This window comes from Triticum dicoccoides, chromosome 6A, assembly GCF_002162155.2.
Source record: "Triticum dicoccoides isolate Atlit2015 ecotype Zavitan chromosome 6A, WEW_v2.0, whole genome shotgun sequence".
Taxonomy (NCBI): domain Eukaryota; kingdom Viridiplantae; phylum Streptophyta; class Magnoliopsida; order Poales; family Poaceae; genus Triticum; species Triticum dicoccoides.
Genome location: NC_041390.1, coordinates 56,522,529 through 56,530,063, shown reverse-complemented (window position 1 = coordinate 56,530,063; position 7,535 = coordinate 56,522,529). Strand labels below are relative to the sequence as shown.

General features: G+C 42.5%; 1 pseudogene; it reads right to left on the bottom strand.

Annotated features, from left to right (window-relative positions):
• Nucleotides 1–1,114: 1,114 nt before the first annotated feature.
• Nucleotides 1,115–6,522, bottom strand: LOC119315639 (annotated as a pseudogene).
• Nucleotides 6,523–7,535: the final 1,013 nt, after the last annotated feature.

Here is a 7,535-nt window from a genome sequence, read left to right as displayed (position 1 = left end):
ACTCCGCGGATGGATACGGGTGTCGATTTGAGGGTCAGCGTTGAAGATACCCTTATGACACAGAGAATAGCAAAACCAGCATAAATCATGAAGAAAGTACGAGTAGAACTGCAAAGAGGATTTGTATAGCAGGTAGGACGGGGCACAGATCATGTACCGTTGAAAATGGTTTGCGTATATAGTTTGTTTATTGTTTGTTATTATGTTTAATGTATTTGTATATCATGGCGACATATCTGTTTGTGTGGGATATGGTACCTTTTCCGTGGGATCGCCTAACAGTGAAATACATAATTGAACATAAATAGGATGAGCAAAAATGATTTATTATGCCATTCTCGTGTTGCTCTTTTTGGTTCTTGTTTGTTCTTATCTTTCTATGTTCTCATGCAAGGCCATTCATCTTCACCATCATTTCCGTCGAAGAAATAGAAGAGAGCCTCTGCCTTTGTTAACGATTGAAGAGCTTCAATGATATCAACAAATAGAGCAGTATATTTGCTGAAAAATCATGAAGATTTTGCTGAATCTCATGGTTCATGTTTATGTTGCTTTCTATTTGTTGTTCTACTTGCTGGTTTCTTCGAATAACTTTATTGTTCAACATATTGGGTCTGTGTAGTACGTGAGAATTCTGTTGGAGGTGGAGTGGTGGCAAAGCTCGAGGATAACCTGATGGACAAACAGGTCCATACATAGGAGTGTTGCATTGTACGTATGACTTGATCCTTTTGTGCATGTTATAATGCTAAGGGTAACTCTAGAACTATTAGATCTGGGGCTTCATAGGATGAATATAAATTTATGCCTTACACTAAAAAAGAAGTTATAATTATCGCATTACATTTGCATCCTGGAAGATTGCTATAACTATCAAGCAAGCACTCCACCAAGCATGTTCGTATAGGCCAGGTAGCCCTGATAATCCACTATGGGAGTGCCACAAGATACACGATTTTTTTCATCAAAAAGCATTCAGACAATAAGGAATCCTTTTAAGTAAGGAATAAGGAAACGCCGAGGATAATTATATTCAGCTTAACAGCACAAAACTGGATCACTGTGCTGTCATAACACAGAAGATGAACCTTCAAGCTATCCTAAAGCAAATCCATCAGACTGAATGAATGAACGCAGCAAGGTTTCTCTTGAGAGAATTGACAGCAGATAGCATCTGCAGATTCTTGGTGTCGTGTTTCCAATTGGCGTTGTTAGGAGATGCATCATCCTGTGGCTCCATAGGTGGTTCACTATCCAATGTGCCTACACGCGCACCCTTCTTCCCAGCTTGTTTTCGCACCAAGGTGGCTCTCCTGTACACAACAATACACAGTAAGCATAAATTTAACGCAGTCAAGGTCAAGCAGACTGTACAGTAGCAGGATAGGGAAACGACGACCTCTTGTACTGGGGATCAGTAGGATCCAATGCATACAGGGGAGACGTGAACATGGGTGAGAACCTCTCATCTTTGCTAACATCGATTTCACCAACTTTGTCCTCGACAGAATCCTTGCCCTTCTTGCCCTTTTTAGTCTTGTGTTTTATGTTATAACCCTTTGCACCATTGGCTGCATCCTGGCCAGCAGCAACCAAGAGCTCCAACTCTTCTTTAGTTGCTTCTGGCTCATAATGTTCCTCTCGAGACTTGTCCTTTGCTTTCTCTTTGGCCTTCACCTTCGGTTTCTTCATGGGCTTAACTTCTTCGTCCGACTTTTCACCATCAAGGAAATCATCAGCGCTATATTGGTCACTATAGCCATCGTCATCCTTTGACCACCTCTTTCTAGCCTTCCACTTCTCCTTCAATTTTTCTTGGTGCATCTCCCAGACAGTCTTTGTCTCAATGCTCTTTCTCTCAAGGATACGTTTGCTCAGGTCCTCGAGCCCCATGTTGAATGTTATCTCCATGTCCTCGTCATCTGTTCGTTCCTCTTCAGATTTATTTCCTTGTTGTAGTAAACGAGCCAACCTTTCCTCATTTGTTAACTTCCTTTTCGCTACACCATTTGGCAGAGACTCGTCATTGGAATCATCTACATCATCTTCTGATGCACTGCCACCACTTGCTATATATTTACCATAGCCATCAAACTGCAACAGAAAGAATACAAGACGTCGAAGTTGGATAAACAAAGTAGAGGACAAGAAACAATAACCAACAGATGGAAACTTTTCATGAAACAAACGAGTAGAAACATGCCTGCCATCATTATCAAGTTATGTGATTTTGTAAGAAACTCACAGTTGTTCAAACAAGATATGAAAAAAATAAAAGAGTTTTGGATGATACTGTACTTATTCCTTTATTATTCACTAGTGCTGAAAGCCTATCTTGAGTCTTGACAGTTGACACAGGGTTTTCGTCCCTTGACATTTATACATTCAAAGAGAAACTAAGTTTTTAGTTTTACGTTAGCAAATAAAATAATTTAATTAAAATACTAGAGCTGACCTCGTGTTTGAACTTTTGCATCAAGATCTTACGCTCTGGTTCATCATCATCCCAGGTGGACTTTACTTTGGTACGCTGCAAAGCAGGAGTCTCAAAATCAGGCGCCTTGTAACTCAGAGGTGCCTGCACCAAGTCAAACAAGTTACCAACTGAAAAGACCTCTTTTAGTACTACGACTGAAAGGCAGAATGACGGAGGGGACGGGATCGGGCAAAAGCTTTTGCCAATAAGCTCAGTGGACTCATGCAGAGTCGATTGCCCTCTGGTGATCAAGTGTTGAAGCGGCATGGACCAGGAGATGGCCAATGTCCTTTATTTGGTTATTATGTCCCCGGCAAAGGTGCAGGTGTCCGTGCTCTGAAGCTTCAACGAAATCTCGGTGGAGAAGGACAAATCGTGATTTTTCTGATTTGTTGTAGGTTCCTTTTTGTAAAACAAGAGGTGATGTGTTTTTTTAGTTCTTTATTACGAGGTCCTCTGTGTAATTTAGGGTATAATCCCACCGACCAGTTTTAATGCAGTTTCTGGGTCCTTCATTTGGGACCCTTCCCTTGTTCAGAAAAAAATATAGATGCATATACGATCTATTCAAGTAATATACCTCTGTAGCTACATCACGAGCAGGATATTTGAACTCCCTAGAGTCATCAAGAAATTGCAAATGGAACACATTTGCCGTTTTCAAGAACTCGGTACCATCAAGAGTTGTCTATAGGTGATCTGCAGTTGCAACGGAATCACACACCACAACTGCATAGTAGTACCTGCAGCAAGATCAATATAATCATCAGAGAGGAGAACAAAGACCCTTGGCAAGTAGCAACATTTTCATATGGTAAATATCAATGATGGATAGACAAGGCCATAGACATATGCGCACAATCCCAAACATGTGAAGGAGAAGCCGCCATAGTTACATTTACACAACTGGAGTGGATCCTCTCGATGTAGCTTTTGTGATACGGATGAAACAGTCAAACACCTCTTTCTCGATTGTCCTTTGACAAAGATTCTTTGGCAATCAGTTAACATTGCCTTCAATATTACTCCACCGAATAGTATTAGCACGTTATTTGGGACGTGGTTGGATGGGATTGAGTCCCAAACAGCAAGACACATTCATGTAGGAGTATGTGCTTTATTATGGGCTATCTGGAATTGCAGAAATGTTTTGGTCTTTAACAAAACAACAAACACTCACTTTTTGTAGGTTATCTTCCGAGCCACTGCGTGGATCCGTATGTGGTCGTTACTCACTCCGACGGAGGCCAGGGAGCGTTTGGTTACTGGATCTATCCGACGGAAGATGGTAGCACGGGATATTTTCAGCCGGTTTGGATGGCGGTCATGTAATAGGATAGACAATTAGTTTTCTTATCTCTCTTTTGCCAGCCAGTTGTGGCTTTTATTTTGGTTTCTTAGCTCTTTGTGAGCAGCTTTTGTTTGAGACTTTGAGACTATTGTTGAACCTGTTTTTATTCGCTAATAAAGGTGGCCGTATGCATCATTCTGATGCAGAGGCTGGGGATGTCCCCTTTTCAAAAAAAAGTTACATTTACACAGGATCTGAACATTTTTATATTTTAATTAGCAAGAGAATATTATGGAGTGTATTGTTAAAAAAATCATTCAAACTCTTCTCGGTAAGTCCCAGACAAATAGAAGTAAACAAGATGATAATCAACAAAGGTATCTCTATGCTTTGTTGCTAACCTGAGCTTGTTTAGCTCATAAGTACGGAGCTTGTTGTTCTCAGTCTCATAGTCAAGGTCACTATCTTCTTTGCCATCATCGTCATCATCGTTGTTATCATCTTCCCCATCATCATCACCATCACTATCAGCGCCAATAAGAGCAGAAGGGCCTTGAGTTGCCTCAATGTTCATGCACTTCAGTCCAAATTCTGTTGGATATACCCAAACTGATACAACTCGCCCACCTTTCGGGATACAGGATGTCATGACCATATACAAGTCCACCGCCTGTTGAAAGGGCAAAACAAAGGAACACAATATCATTGAGCCCAAGCAGCCAAAGAGAATTTTTCATGACCAACACAAACTATAAATGCCAAGGGGTTTGTTCCATTGTTTGGATCTCCAATTAAGCAAAATACAGGATTTCGTTCAGTTAAATACGGACTATTATCAAAATATTTTGTTGGGGGTGCTGCAAAAATCATAGAAAGTGCTTGAATACTTAACCAAACAAACAATACACATACAAATGCAAAAAACAATCATTACAAGTGTGTTTGAGTAATGGGCATTTCTTTGTGAAGTTTTGGATTCAGTTCCACTCTAAGGGTTCAAATTTAAATTCCTTACCGAAACAGATCCTTAGGGGTAAGTTTGCACGGATGTTCTGAGATATTGGCAATTAGCACACCTGCAACACAAAGAAATGATGATGTTTGCGCTGATTTGGGTATACATAAATATGGACACATTTTAACTATATACATCATTGTGTGAGGATGTCTGGACCAAAGAACCCAGTAATTTGACAGCACTTCAGAATTTGTTCTTAATCCTGAATATCTACATTTGGTGCATTATCTCAACTAAAAACAGGCGGATTTTAGTGATACAGATTTCACATGTTCTCAACAAAACAAGAAGATGACAAATGAAAACATCTTTAAGGTAAACAACATGAATCTATGCATCGTACTTCAACCTAACAAACTAACAAAACAACATAGTTTTTTTTTTCAGAACTCCTTACTGTCTTATATTACTTTACAAAGGGAGTATTTAATAAACTGCCATCTAAACAACCCTTAAAGGTTTTATATAAGTCTGCCATAAACACACAAATGCACGACGGAAGAAATGCATATCAACCTCACAGAAAAGGAACAAGTTGGCCTCAAAACACATTCGATTCTGATGCAACTCAAATAATAAAACTGCCTTTTGAACATGGCTGAAATTGTTGAGGCAGACGGATTACTTGTCAAGATAATAGAAATTTGAACTGGCATGCACCTTAATATGATCCCAGTCCATATTCACAACAGCAAGCCTGTGAGTTTCCTTGTCAATCACAGGTGCATCATCATGCCTCGCCATCAAGTAATGAGCAATGTCACAGCCCACAGAGTACTGCAAAATAAACAAATGCATATTAATCTGTGTGCTTTTCTAGGAATGAAGCTGACAGATTTGGAAGGGAAACATCACCTGGTCATTGTCGTCCTCCTCTACCTCGTCATCGCTACTGGAACTCTCTTCTTCCTCTAGCCCATCCTCTTCTTCCTGCTCATGATCGAAAATGTTTTACGCAACCATGGTTTAGCCGAACCTACGCTCAACACCATTGATTTCTGTACACTATTCCTGAGGATCCATGCATGATTGATTAAAAAATGCAGTTGGCATGTATGTCTATTCATGAGGATCCATACATGGTTGATTAAAAAATATAGTTGACATGTATGTCATAGATCCACATGTAGTAGGATGTTAAATCGTATGGCATAGACAGTGGCGGAGCCAGGAAAACTTAATCAGGGGGGCCAACTGATGTTAAATCATGTTGGGGAGGGCCAAAGCCAGCAAAATCATCATAATACACAATATTAGCAGCAGATAATCCCTCATGTAGTGGCAAAATCTGCATGTTGACCTGGGCCGGGGCCCCTGCTAGCACCCCCCGCCTCCGCCACTGGGTATAGACCATAGGTTCGGCTGAACCATGGTCGTGAATCACGTCTCTCGCTCATGATCCTCCTCCTGACAAATCAGCTCCTCATGTTCCGCCTTTTCATAGTCCTTCTCGTCCCCCTCATCTTGGCTGAGATAGTAATGCAGCATGGGGTTCTCCCTGTCCCTGGCGCTCTTCTTGCGGCGTCTGCTGCGCTTGTCCACCGGCGCCGCCGAAGAATCGAACATGGGGTCCGTGAGCATGGGGGTCATGAACCTCGAGTCGAGGGCCACCTTGGCCTCCTTCCGCCGCATCGGCCGGAACCTCGGGTCGGTCCGTGCCGCCGCGAACCGCTCGTCCTCCGTCGCCCGCTTCATCTTCGAGTCGAGGGCCTCCTTCCGCCGCATCGGCCGGAACATCGGGTCGGCCCGCGCCGCCTCGTACCGCCCCTCCTCCGTCACCCGCTTCGTCTTCGAGTCGACATGCTTCACCTCAACCGAGCCTGCCACCGTAGCGTCGATCAGGAGCAGGAGCTCGAGTCGGGGGCGAGTGGCGGCGGGGGTGGATGCGGGAGAGGTTGTGGCGGCGGGTGGGGGACAAGGGCACCGACAACGCTACACGCTTATATCGAAGAAGAAAATGGCATGAAATTCATAAATTGCATGATTGGCGACCAAAGGTGGCCAACGGCCGGCTTTATGAAAAAATATTAGGAAAAGTAAAACGGGTCATGCCGTACCAGCACGTGGGCTCTAGGTCGCGACCCAGGCATTGCACATGGCAGGAGCCACAAGTCTCGAAATCACTAATTAAGAAATACTTGTTGCAAAGAACACTTCACTTTTCTAAATCGCGACAAGTGATGTACATGCAATACGTCACTTGTCGCAATATGGAAGTTTTCCCTTTTTTATAGATCCGTTTATTCAAAACGTTTTATCTCTTAAACCGTGCGTCCAAATCTCGAACTGTTTTTACTATTGTATTTCTCGCGTCGAGATCTTCTAAACTAGATCCCATATTGATAGATTTTGATGAACTTTTTTTACGAAAAAAAACCGGACGAAAAAACCGAACCGGGAGCATGATTTTTTTCCCTTTTCGAAAGAGGCACGCCCGCGCATCTCATGAAATCACAACCGTACCTCTCGTGGAAGCAAAACCACGACTCTCGTGGAAGGAAAAAAAACAAAAAACGCGTTTTTTTCATTTCCGAGAGGCACGGCCGTGACTCTCGCGAAGGCACAACCGTGCCTCTCACGAAAGCAAAACCATGACTCTCGCGAAAGAAAAAAAAACAAAAAACACGTATTTGTTTCCCTTTCCTAGAGGCACGGCCGTGACTTTCGCGAAAGTACAACCGTGCCTCTCGCGGAAGCAAAACCGTGACTCTCATGAAAGAAAAAAAAACAGAAAACGCGTTTTATTTTCC